General features: G+C 44.5%; 1 protein-coding gene across 2 annotated transcripts in view; it reads right to left on the bottom strand.

Annotated features, from left to right (window-relative positions):
* The window catches only part of ZBTB40 (zinc finger and BTB domain containing 40), a 65336-nt gene extending 52220 nt beyond the window's left edge, over window positions 1-13116 (bottom strand). For both annotated transcript variants that reach the window (XM_004678583.2, XM_012722506.1), the window contains exon 1: window positions 12989-13116. The gene's annotated coding sequence lies outside the window, so the exon portion shown is untranslated. The remainder of the gene's footprint in view (window positions 1-12988) is intronic.
* Window positions 13117-13415: the final 299 nt, after the last annotated feature.

Here is a 13415-nt window from a genome sequence, read left to right as displayed (position 1 = left end):
GCGGGGATTACAATCAAGATGGAAAAAAAAATGTACAAAATGATGTAAAAATAAACTTTTGTAATAAAAAAAAAAGTTGGGTTTCATCAAGTTTAAAACTTTTATATATCAAAGGACACTATCATGCAAGGAAAAAAGAACAACTCACAGAATGGACATAAGTGTTTTCAAATCATATATCTGAGAAAGGTGTACCATAAATAGGGTACACCAGCATAAAGTACCCAAAAACTCTTACAATTCAACAAAATAGGGACAAATCAGTCAATTTTTAAAATGGGAAAGGAGTTGAACAGACAGCTCTCCAAATAAGATACAACATGGCCAAAACGCAGAGAAAGATGTTTATCAGCAGTAGGCATTATGAAGATGCCTATCAAAACCACAATGAGATACCATTCACACTCACTAGGATACTATCATCAATCAAACAAAACCAAAAAATACAAGTATTACTGTGGGTGTGGAGAAACTGGAACCCTCACACACCGCTGATGGAAAGAGTTTAGTGATTCCTCAGAAAGTTAACACAGATACCATTTGATGGTGCGATTCCATTCCTACCTAGCTATACACCAACAGAAATGAAAATGTGCCCACATGAAACTGGAACACTGACATTCATTGGAACATCACACAGGCTTAAGGGCCAAAACATGGAACAACCCAAATGCCCACCATTTGATGGACAAAATGCTGTATTTCCTATATGAGGGGCTGTTACTCAGTCATAAAAAGGAATGAAATAGTGATACATCCTTCGATATGGGAGATTCCTGGAAACATGCTCCGTGAAAGAAGCCAGACACGGGAGCCCACCTTGGGGATGCTCCAGTTATGTGGAGCGACCAGAACAGGCAAATCCAGGGAGACTGAAAGTGGATCAATGGCTGCCAGAGGACAAGAGACTGGGGAGTGCCTGCTAACGGTACAAGGTTCTTTTGGCGTGATGGAAGTATTCTAGAATTAGAAAGTGGGGCTGGTTACACAGACTTTTAAATTGTATACCTTAAAACAGCAAGGACTAAAGTATGTGAATTATATCTAAGTAAATTTTTAATTTAAGCTCCTGGAGATATTTAATAACATGGAAAATGCTCTCAAAATACTAAAAGAAAAAAAACAGCACGCAACTGTATATACTAATTCTAATTTGATTTCAAAATATATGTGCATACATAGCCACATTTGCATTTATAAATAGAAATATACTAAATGCTAAATGTGGTTATGCCTATGTAGTGTCATTATGGGGGACTTAATTCATACAGTTCACATTTTTCTTTAGTAAACAGCCATTATTTTTATAACCAAGGAAATGTAAAAACAGAAATCTGGTAGGTCTGTCAAGTTCAAAGCTTGACAAAACTTCCAACATAGTACTCACTGATGAAATATTTATTTAGCTTCTATATATACCAGCTCAGTGAAATAAGACATAATCTTTGCCCAAAAGGAATTTACTGAAGTGAAGGTGAAGTCTGAATGCAAGTCTATGAACTGGGGAGGGGAGGAGTCCACAGATCAGCTTGTTAAAGGTACCTGCAACGCTGCCCACCTGCGGTCTTCCTCAGGGAGAGGGCTCACAGCTGAGGGCACGCAGAGCAGCCGTTAAAGGCTGGAAGTGAAGTCAGACTACCAGGGTGTGGCTTTAATGTCCAATTATAAATGGTGACCTTGGGAAAGGGACCTAACTATTAACATATGAATAATCTCCTCACCTGCAAAACAGGGGTAGTAATAACAATAGCTCTCTACTAGATTGTTAGAAGACTAGAGAAATCAAATGTGCTAACACCCTAGGTCACGGCACTATATCCTGGGGACACAGTAAGCATCATAAATTAATCAGTTGCTAGCCTCTGCAGCCGCCATCATCATCACCGCCACCCACAACCACCCGACTCTCAAGGAGGCTTACAGCAGATTAGGGACCTCCAGAAAAGGGTTCTTTCCCATATCTCAAAAGTGAGTCCATTCTATTCTTGAGGAACGACTGCATTCAACTAATTTCTTTTCTAGATTCTCTCAATTTCTAACAACGTTTTTCTTTTGAGGTGTTCTATAAAATCCGATGAGCCAAAACAACAGAATGTTTGGCATAACAACTGTTTATCTCCTCTTACCTTCTGACTAATTCATAGGAACAAGCTATTTCTCAAGAATGTTATAAGGGAAGGGGCTTGAGAGACTTAGCCTGCCTTTCCCCTGCCTTTTCCGCCCGTGTTGCTCTGATCCAGTTGTTCATCCAAGATGACTCTTCACACGTCAAACTGCAAAATCGCCTGCGCAACTCACGCATGTAATGAGTGCCGGGGATTGTGCAGCATTACACCTAATGCCGACCCTCCGTCCTGCAGTCAAGGGTCTCAACAAGCAATCAGCACTTCAGCCCGTCCACAGCCAACCTCTTAGGTGTTAAAAAAGACCCTGGGCTTTGTCACTGGCACTGATAGGCATTTTGCTCTGACCTGAAAGTGTGGATGAGTTCTGAGTTTTCACCAACTTGATTTGGAGAATATACACTTTTCTTTAGCAGGGAATAAATCTGGACCACACAGTAACCCATCACCCAACTCCAAGTCCAAAGATATAGTTGAAGTGAAGATGAAAGGGTTCGGTATACCAAGCTCAGCCCTGTTACTCCAGGGCTGTAGGCTCAAGAGTTAAAGCTGGGGGCACTGGTTGCAGACAACCAGCCAGGAGGTGAGCCACAACTCTGGCCCCGAGACTGTGTGCAGTTTGCAAACAAACCGCGTAACTCTCTGGGCCTCAGTTTCCGTAGTAAGTAACTCTCAGTCCTCAGTAAGATGGAGCTGACACAGTGGTTAGCTGAGTCGCTAGTATTAATAAACCACCACACGTGAAGGGCATTACCTACAGCAGTGGGCACACTCACTAATGTTAAAAGGAAGCACAAAATACACTGGCCAAAATATTTGTTTTTACAGTTGTTAGACTGGGCTGTCAGTTCAGAGATGTACTTCAAACCTCTCTGCTTATCGCTATGGCAAAAAGTACATCTTTTTTCTTAAAGAAAAGAATTGAGAGACAAATCACATTGATTGTTTCAGAAAGCTGGTCTGGGATGAGAGTAATTAGGGAAGAGGGAGAAAATGAGGGAGGTCAGGCCCCTCATAACAGAGTGTGGGGCTATAATCTGAGAGATTTCAAACAAAGCCTCAAACTCATGGGGAGTGAGTAGGAGATACAGTGAATTTTTAAAATTAACTGGCCCATCCCCACATTTCATAGGTGAGGAAATGGTGGCTAAGCAGAAAGTGTTTTAAGATCTCTGGGTTCATCAAAGAAAAAAAGAAAACTCTTCTTATTATCCATGTCTTAAGACACAGATTTTAAATGGAAAGCAATGAGGAAGACTTTGGAAAGAGAAAAAAAGAAATAGTTCAGCAGGGTTAAGGTAGCCACCTCACAACAGGAGCTGACATTTATGAAGATTTACCATATTCCAGGTGCTTTGCATGGGTGGTCTTATATAATTTTTGCAAAGTCTGTGATGTGGTTATTGTTATTAACTCTACTTTCAACAGAGAAAGTGGAGGCCTAGAGAGATTAAATGATCTGCCCCGAGTCACAGAGCCAGCAAGTGGCAGCCTTAGTAAAGAGCCCACGCTGTCTGCTCCAGAGCTGGAACCTTTACCACTGGATACTGCCCAAGCTTGAGGATTTCAAAAACAGCGAAACTCTTGATCCTCATCTTTCTCCTACTTTTCCGACAACTTCTCTGTTCAGAGGCAGCACAGAGAGAATGTGTTCCAAGTGCGGATGACATTTAGTTAGCGCCTACTTGCTGGTTCTGGGAGGCACCACACCACACTGCCAAGCGTGCCCTCTCCTTGTCAAGGTCATACAGCCGGGGAATGAGGTGCCTACGCAGTCCCGCATGGCCCCATGGCCCTGATCCCGGCCTAGCAGTGGTCACTGCGTGCCTGTCTGTCCAGCACCTCTCTCCTGAGCCCATCAAATGCCCTTAACTGAAGCATGGCTCAACACAGAGAAGAAATGCAGTATAATCCCTGCTCTCAAGGAGCTTATGACACAGCTGGGAGAAAGAGACCACTTTCTGCTTAAAATCCTTCTTATGCCTTTGTAGTTAAGTAGCAGAAGCACTAAAGAGACTATGGACCCCCAACTTCCCGTAATGCTGTCCTATTACACTACTCAGGTCACCCAACCTTCAAAATACCTCTGTGTACTTTTCACAGATGGACTCCGTTCTCCTCTCCTCCTAGGCTGTAAGCTTTTTCTTTTGTCTTTGAAGAAGTGGGAATTATTTTCATCTCTTGCTCTCTCTCTCTCCCTCTCTCATCATCACTAGGGAGTAGGACAAGAGGGCTAACTTAAGGAGCTAATAAAAAAATGCAAAAGAGGCTAACTTCTTATTGCCTTTAACTTTGGGAAAGAGCCTATGGGATTCCAGAGTATTTGCTCAAAATGTTCAAAGGAAGACATGGAAAATTTCATCCTCAACATTTTGCTGGCCGGGGAAAAAAGTCCAGAACTCTAGGGGCCAATTATTCTGCTGTCTTGGACTTTGACCTTAGAAAATCTCCCTCTGGTTTGAAATTGCCTGGAACTGAGGGCAGCTGACAGCAGAGTACCAGTTAAGCGAGCAGCTGGTGTCTAGGGGTGGTCAGACTTAATGACTGCCAGGGCTTCTGAGCAACATTAAAGTCAGAGCACCAAGCCAAACCTACCGGCTAGGCTATGGAGTAAGAGCGCTCAGGTCTCACTGTTATTTAAATTTCCAAGTCCCTACTACGTTCCTAACATCCTGCTAAGAGCTGGGTATTCAAATCAGTGGCAGACCTTTGAAAGTCAACTAATATCAGAGTGCACCAAAAAAAGGAGGCAGAGAAGGCAAAGCATGAGCAGAGCACAAAAGAGAAACAGTGCAGGAGGAGGAGGGAGGTGAGGAGGGATCTCTGTGAAGGGAATTGGAAGGGAAGACTGATAGGCCAGTTGCTTCTGCTTTTCCCTGGTCAACCGGATTTTAAAATATGAAAAACAGCCTTAATGAAAACCAGAAAAGCTGGGTTCTAAACCTAACTAGCTTTGTAACCTTGAATTGCTTAACCTTTCCCAGCCTGTTTTTTCGTTTAAAATGGAGTCAAGATGTAGAGGGGGTTCTTAATGCTAGTCTCACTGTTATGTCACTATGAGGACTGTAAGAAATAATTATATAAAATACCCAGCATGGATGGCACGTGGTCCGTAAGTGGGAACTATTACTATCAACTTGCTATTTTTTAGAGTTCTGGGATGGAGCTAAGGAGAATAAAATATCCGTCGCAGTGAATCAGTGGCTTAGACTGCAGACTGAAGCACAGCTGAGCACCTCCACAGGGTCTACCTTTTGAAATCTAGGTCTTCTAAGCTTCTCATCCTTTAGTCTACTTTCAGTTCCCTGGCTAGTTTACTCATCTGTCCAACAATCACATACTGACTGCCTACCCAGGCAGAACAGGAGCCTGGCCCGAGGCTGGGGAGGGAGGAGCACAGACAACAGAAGGGGCTTGGTGGGGGAGGGGGGTGCAGAAAGTTCTGAGTATGTGGGTGTGTACAATATGTCTGAGTTCTGCATGTGTCCTAAAAGGAATTTTTTTTTTTTAAAGTTAAGAAGGCCTAATAAACTGAACCAGCATATAACATTTATATAAGGAAAACCAAAATACTCCTGAGTAATTACAAAAGGCAGCCTGGCGCTACTGAAAAGACAGGCCAGCATCTTGGACAAGAAAACGCAGTCTCATCAGGATGCCAGTTGTCCCTGAGCTTATTTGTAAACTTAACACAGTCTCAAAAAAATACCACCACGTTGTTTCCTACTGAACTTAGACAAAGTTGTTTTCCAGATAATAAAACAAATAGTAAAGCTTCCAAAATTAGGTGGTTTTGCAGTGGCATATAAATTGGCAGTCCAATCAATTGAACAAATAGAAAATCCAGTAAGAAACTCAATGTACACAGTATCAGATAAAGATAACGGCTCAAATCAGTGGAGAAAAGCTAAGTGCTTTTAATAAGTAATGGTAAAAGCTGGCCCAATGGAAAAAAAGACTTTAAAAGATCCTTTCTTAAAACCAAAGACCAAGATAAATTCCAAATGGGTCACCTTCATAAAAAGTTTAAAAAAATAAAAAGTGAAATGATATGTGTACAGAAGAAAAGATGACTGCGTTCCTCACAAAACAAGAGTGGAGCAAACTTCTCACTGTGATGCAAAATGTAAAACGGTGCCCTGGAACACTGCTGAACACGACCGGATAGCCATGCAGTGTTTGTACAGCAAAAAAAAAAAAAAACAAAAAAACAGTATATAGAAAGACAAACTGGAAAAGATGTTGGCGTAACTTGAGCCATAGTTGCTGGGCAGACATCCTTTATCTCCTAAAAGGAGGAAACAAATTTAAACTACACTGGAATATTACTTCTTACCTAACAGATTGGCACGCCCCCAAAACTCTGATAGGACATTTTGTTAGCCAGACTCAAGAGAGACAAAAAAAGAGGGGCCAGCAAGAAATAAAAACTCCCGTGAATGGACTTTGTTCTATAGTTTTGATTTTGGAACCAGGTAAATGATTCACAATGTTAAAGAACAAAATTGGATTTCAAAAAGCATTTCTTAAAATTTAAATCAAATGAGTTCAAATGTTTATCAAGTTGGTGGCATGAGCACACAGAAAGTAATCCCATGTGACTTCAGGCCCGCAGTTGACAGACTGTCCATCACAAGCAGCATGTGTTCCAAGGCCAAAAGGAACCACTTTTGGTGCAGAGAGCTGCACTACAACTGGCCTACTTGGCAAAATGGCCAGAGAAATGCAGGGAGGGAAGAGCCCAGAGCCCCAGAGTGTGGTTCACTTGACCCAGGCGGGTGAGAGGCGTGTGGAGAGAGCAGTGTGGAGAGAGCAGTCCTAGATGGGGCTCGAGCAAGCACAGCCCCTGTCCCAGGCAGCGCGTCCCGAACCACGGAACCGGAACCACACCGCCCCGAGAGCAGGCAATCCAGCCGGAGTTAGCCAGGGAGTTAGCCAAGTGCAGACCTGTACTTCACAGGGCAATGACAGGGCAGACTGGAGAACATAGCCCGGAGCTGGCTGACCAGTGCCAGGGCGTTGCAACCCAAGACAAGAGATTACAGCAGTGTTTACCAAGAGGAGTGGGGACATGAATAGGCTTGTGGCCCAAACACCATTTGTGGGTGGGGAGTGGGAGGGGGTGTCAGGATGAGAGACGTGAATAGATGAGTCCAAGGTTTCTGCCCTTGACGACCCGACAACTCGGTGGCGCCAGGGTTCTCTGAGACCAGTGCTCGCTGGTCTTCACTGTGCACTGCTGCCAGGCCCCCATTCTGTCTTTCAGGGCTGGTGGGGCTGAAAGAGTCAAGAAGTAAGACACGTGGGAAGCTGAGAAACAGACCAAACTAGTGGGTCCGAATGTCTCTTGCAGTCATTTCTCACAGACACAAAATCACATACTGTTCACTTTTACTTTTGTGTTAAACAAATCAAGTAATCAATACTTGGAATTTCAAAAGCTATTATTTACACTTATATTTTGTATACGAGCTATTCTATATACTCGGGCCCTTTCCTTCACAGAACACCCTCCATTCTTTGTCCCCTAATTGACAGCTGGGCCTGGTCACAGAGCAGGCCACTCATGTAGAACTTGCCAGGAGTCAGCCAGATGTAAAATCTCTGATGTTTAAATACAAGCAACTAAGTGCTAAACACTCTATAGGCCTAAGAAACTCTGGCCTATAGTAGTTTTTTACTGAGGTCCCATTTTTATATATCCTAAAATGTTTATTACCCTAAGGTTTAAAAGCAAAGCCTTCTTTTTATTCCTCTTTAGCTACTAATAAAACCAGAACTACATCTATGGACTGGGCTCTAAGAGTCCAGAGGTCCCAATATTAGATATGTTCTGTTGCAAAGGATAAATGTGGTTTCAAAGCAGCAGCTTCACTGTCACAAATACAGAGAGACTCCAGGGGACCCCTACAAATGCAGAGACGCAGCCTCTCCTTCAGTGCTCGCTGCCTCCTCGACTCTTCCCTTCTCCGCTTCCCTTTAACCCAGCTTTCCTAACGCTGAGCACCGACTCCATCTGCAAGAAGTTGATTCCTAGAGCTAAAATATTAGGCTACAGCTATTCCTTCCTCTGTCAGAAAACAACAAATATGGTATCTGCCAACAAGGTTGCTGACGCTACACCCCATTTTATCAGTCTCACGGAAAACAATGACCTCTCGGGCATTTCTGAAGCGCCTCTGTGGGAAGAAGGCCACGTTACACACAAACATTCAGCTGCACTTGACCACCTGGGAGCAGAAAGCAAGCCAGCGGAGATACTTTAAAATCTTTGAGGTCGAGGCCACGGAGCACTGACGTACTGGCTCGGGGCATTTTCATCACTCCTTTGGTTTGGCGGCCTTCTACGTGATGTTTCACTGTCCGTGCCACACCTTTTGAGGAGTAAACAACCCACCTGCGATCCGATTAGAGCAATGCACTTTCTTCCATGAAAAATGACTTTCATGCAAATGTGCAGGCAAAGTCAAAGAATCTGTGGATCTCACAACTCAAGCATTTACTCCAGATAATAATCCCTGTGCTATGTGGATCAACTATGCTGTATTTACTTCATTTAAGGAATGAAATACTCAGTGTCATGATTTTGAAGCTATATGGTAGAATAACATCAGGGAAATGTAAGGAATGCCAGCTTTCCTTCCAAATCTTTCTCTCCCTAAGGACTAAAAGAGTCTCAAAACTGCATGCTCTCTGCAAATGAAACACCACACCCTCTGCGTGACTTAGAGACAATCCCATCTCAGAATTTAAATGCCCTTAATATTTAATTCTTTTCTCTATGTGGTTATTGCCTTCTCCACATTATCAAGATGATGGCTTTAGAAGGCAGGCTGTCGGAGATCCAGAAAACCATACGTCCCAATTCAATTTCCTTGTGGATATCAAAGAGCTCCCTCTCTTGAAGAGTTGAAAGAGGCTGAGGGGTCACTGTCTCCCCCCAGGGTGCCGGCACAGGCAGTACTCCAGAAGGGTAATGTAAATACTCAGTATGAGGCAACAGGGCATACCAATTTGTTTTTCAATCTATTTTATTTCAGTTCAAAGCATCTTTGCAGACAGATAGTCCAAGAAAACAAGCCACACTTTGGTTATACTCAGTCTTTCTCAATCTCCAAGTGCGGCAGAGTATTGCCAAAGTGTGGCTCGTTTTCTTGTGCTGCTTGTCTGCAATGATGCTTTGAACTGAAATAAAATAGATTGAAAAACAAATTGGTATGCCCTGGCTCTTCCTGCAGTTTCATATTATCCTTCAAAGCCAGTGCTACAACTACTCTTTACTGGAACCCAACAGGCCCAAATCACAGAGTAAAACTGCAATACTTTAAATGTGAAGGTCCCACCCAAACCTAAAATAGCAGTTTAATTCAGGGCTTGTTGTTTAACATTGCATTAACGTGCCACTCTCTGTCCGGCTCCTTGCTCCATTTGCTGGGCTGCATTACAGCTTTGATGACATGTGCAATATGGTGACTGGAAACGGTTTAAAACATGACATGCTGATCTTCTTATCTTCTTATACAGTGCGCTTGGTTGATTACTGCCTCTGTAATTTTTCCTGTTCATGAGCCCAAACATCATCTTTTTACCTATTCAAAAGCCTGTGACTTGCTTTAAAGTATTCCATACTCAAAGTAGGCAACATTACTTTGAAAAGTTTTAGAGGGGCCCCAAAATCATCTGCAAGCAAATTTTTTAATCACCACCACCGAGAAGCCTATCATTTTCTCACACTGTCTGGAGAAAATGCATATGGCTGCAAAGAAGGAACACAAATGACTTCAAGCTTCAAACAACTAAAATGATTTTTTTAATGTTCTGCATAGACAATTCTAAAATTTGGTCAAAAAACTAAATCCCATTTAAAAAAGTTCCTCCCTTAACAGAAACATTAAGAAAAAAGTCACCCCCACACTCAATTTTATCTGTAACGTCTAAATTTTTGTCACTATTTAACACTTGGGGTTTCCATTTGAGCCCATATTTGGTTAGTTTTTTTCTAACTGGAATTTAGCAGTATTTATAACAAGAAAACACTGAACCTATTGTTCCCCCATTTTCTTATATTTAATCTTCACAGAAACCCTTGAGGACACACCATTCATTACATGGGACACTTTAGATACTCCTCTGTAAGCGGCCAGAGCCTGCAGCTGTCAGCAGCAAGGCTGGGTCCAAGGCCAGGGACTCAGCATATGGATCATGGATCATAAACCACAGTCCACTCTCCATGTCTCCAACACCCCAAGTTTTTGTCACCTCACAGTCTCAACCTGCTGAAAGATCCTCCACACTTTCACCCTTTTCCCTTGCTGGCCAGAATCCCTATCACTCAACAAGTTGCAGCTTCAGCAGCCGCCCCCCCTCCCACGACACCCCCCCCAAACACACATACCCACACTCTGTGAAAGGTGTTCCCCCACTCAGCACTCAGTTTCCTTTATAGCCATTGCCACGATTTGGAATGGCTGTTATTTTTTTGCTCAGACAATGGGTTTTACGTCCATCCTGCTAGTCTGGATAATCTCAGGGCCTAGTAAAGCAGTGCCTGGTACACAGCAGACACTCAAATATTTGCTTGGTGAACAGCTTAGATTTAATATTTACCAAACACCAAGTTGTGGGCCCTGGCTAGCTGCTGACACAAAACAGATAAGGTGTGGTCCCTGCCCTTGAGGGCCTCCCAGGTAGGTAAAATGATAATAATCAGGGCAGCAGGTTTAGGCACAGCACTAAGAAGCTTAAGCCACTTCAGCATGAGTTCGATCACCGCCCCTGCTGGAGGTGACCCACATGGCACAGCAGATCTCTCCTGACCCACTGCTTCCCTCGGCAGTGTACTTCATCAGTCAGCCTATTCTGCTCCCCACTCTGTCTCTGGTGAATCCTCTCACTGCCCCTGCACCTCTGACCTGTACCCTAGTTCTGTATGCACAAATAAATCTTAAAATTTAAAAAAAAAAAAAAAAAAACAGGTGGAATTTTACAGTGAGCGGTTTAGGTTCAAATCCCAGTTCCCTTAGGCATCAGCCATGTAAACTTAGACATCTCTCAAGTGTCAGTTTCCTCTCTTTAAAAACATGAATATTAATACTGCCTATGTCATAGTCTTAGTGTAATAGTCCACGTAAAAGTGCACAGAGCAGTCTGGGCACAAAGGAATCACTAGTAACTACTAATAAGCGGATGCTTTCACAACTGAAATTACTTTTACATGTCATCCGCTCAAGCCTTAAAAAATTAAAATGTGTGGAAGACATGGTTATTTTGTTCAAAGAGATAGTTCCAGGGTCTCAAATCATCCCTAGCACCGTGTAGATGCTTAACAAATACTGAACGATTAATGCACTCATGCAAACAAGCACCCAGATGATGCTCTGAAATCATTTGTTAAACTAGTGAATGAATAGCCAGGTTTAGGATATACTGCCAGAGAAAAGAAAACATCTAATTAGTAGTGGCAGAAGTTTGCTGAGTTAGCCAAGTGGAGAAAAATTTCACTTTGAGGTTGCAATAAAATCTCCATAAACCATACAAAGGTTTGGATACTGTTTCAAGGAAGAAACCCATGGTCCCAGATTGAGAGAGCTGAAAAAAAAAAAAAAAAAAACTCGGAGGAGAATGATGTAGGTCACCAGGCAGGGGGCACCTGGATGAGCTCGGTTTGCCAGGTCTGTCCTCTACTACAACTGAAATTACCGTTACCATGTCATCTGCTCAAGCCCTAGAGAATTAAAATGCGTGGAGGGCCATGGTTATCTTGTTCACGGTGACAGTTCCAGGGGTTCAGAATAGTTCAGCCCTTCAGAACTGGGGCTCCTTCTACTTAGGAGAAGCGGAATATATGGCCAACGTATAGAGCCTCGTTGGCACAAAGTGTGAATGAATATAAATAAGGCACCTAGCTTTTTATAGTGGCTGAGTGAAAGATACAGGTTTCAAAGGAGAGGAACTAATTCCCACAATGAATTAGAAGTCGGTGAGACCAGAAAAGGTAATGAAAGCCAGGATGCTTTGACAGCTTAGGAGATCTTGGGGCTGGGGGCGGTTGTAAATGGAGTTTCCTATGCTAAGAAGGAAGGCATCTTTAAAGGAAGACAGTGATCAGTCTACTTGTGTCCAGGGCAGGGGCCCGCACTTTTTCTGTGAAGAGCCAGGCAAAATGTTTCCGCTTTAGACAAAGTGTTTGTGGTTCAAGCCAGCCAAGTTGCAGGATCTGCTGTCATGATTTCAACTCTAGCCTGCAGCAGAGAGGAGCCATGGGCCACACGTAAACAATGAGCACGGATGTGTTGCAATAAAACTTCAACTGTGGACACCGAAATTGGATTTTAGGTAACTTTCACAAGTTACAAGAGATAGTCCCCTCCCCAGAGTTCCTTTAGGATATCCTTCCCCTTAACACCGCCACTAAAAAAAAACCATACAAACCACTGTTAGCTCTTTGCAGACAAATGGAGAGGGTGGGAGGCACTAAGTGGCCCGAGGCCACAGCTGGCCCACGCCGGACGTAGGGATTTGGCCAGAGGGGATGCCAAGGCGAAAGGCAGCCTCCAGAAGAGGCCTCCGATCAGCCGAGCAGCGGGCCCCTAGAGGGGCGCGGGCCCGGGGTGGGGGGCCGGGCCGGCCAATGCCCCGGCGGGACCTGAAGCCTCTGCCCGAGGGTCACCCGGAAGCCTGCGCTCGGGGTGCGGGCCGCCCCTGGGCTCCCCGTCCCGGGGCCGGAGAGGCGGCTAGGATTTGCTGCAGCCCCGCGGAGATGACCACGCGAAGGGTCTCTGCGCGCCCCTCGTTGGAGGCGCCTCTCGGGGCTCAGCTGCAAAAGGGGTCTTCACGCTGAGTCCCAGCCCCGTTTCTATGGTTACCTGTTCAGCACCGATTCAAACTGCCGTTCTTTATTGACAGCGCCATAGAGGACACGAACACTCCTGCCCGAAGGGAACAATAAAGCTTTCTCCATTCAACAGCGCCAGAGACGCCAGAAGTCGGCCATTTTGAGGCCGGCGCGGAAGGGGTCCAAGGGGAAGGGGCGGCCCGGCCTCCCTGCGCGCCGCAGTCACGTGAGGGGCGGGGCTGCGTCACGCGCGCGTCCACCAATGCGGGCGCGTCGGGGCTCCCCGGGCGCGTCCCTCTTTCCTGACCTCTGACCCTCCGACAGCGCATCCCCTCCCACACGCCTTCGGGAAACTCTAATGGGGTGCCACCGCCCCTCGCTGGGCTAGGGCTTTAGTTCAAAGAATGGCAGAGAGGGAGATAAGACGTTTCTTTCCATTTTTCCGAAACACGTTCTGG

The sequence above is a fragment of the Condylura cristata genome, unplaced genomic scaffold (assembly GCF_000260355.1).
Source record: "Condylura cristata isolate star-nosed mole 26May11 unplaced genomic scaffold, ConCri1.0 scaffold00008, whole genome shotgun sequence".
NCBI classification, from domain to species: Eukaryota; Metazoa; Chordata; class Mammalia; order Eulipotyphla; family Talpidae; genus Condylura; species Condylura cristata.
The sequence above is the reverse complement of the archived record's forward strand: the minus strand, read 5'-3'. Positions and strand labels throughout refer to the sequence as shown.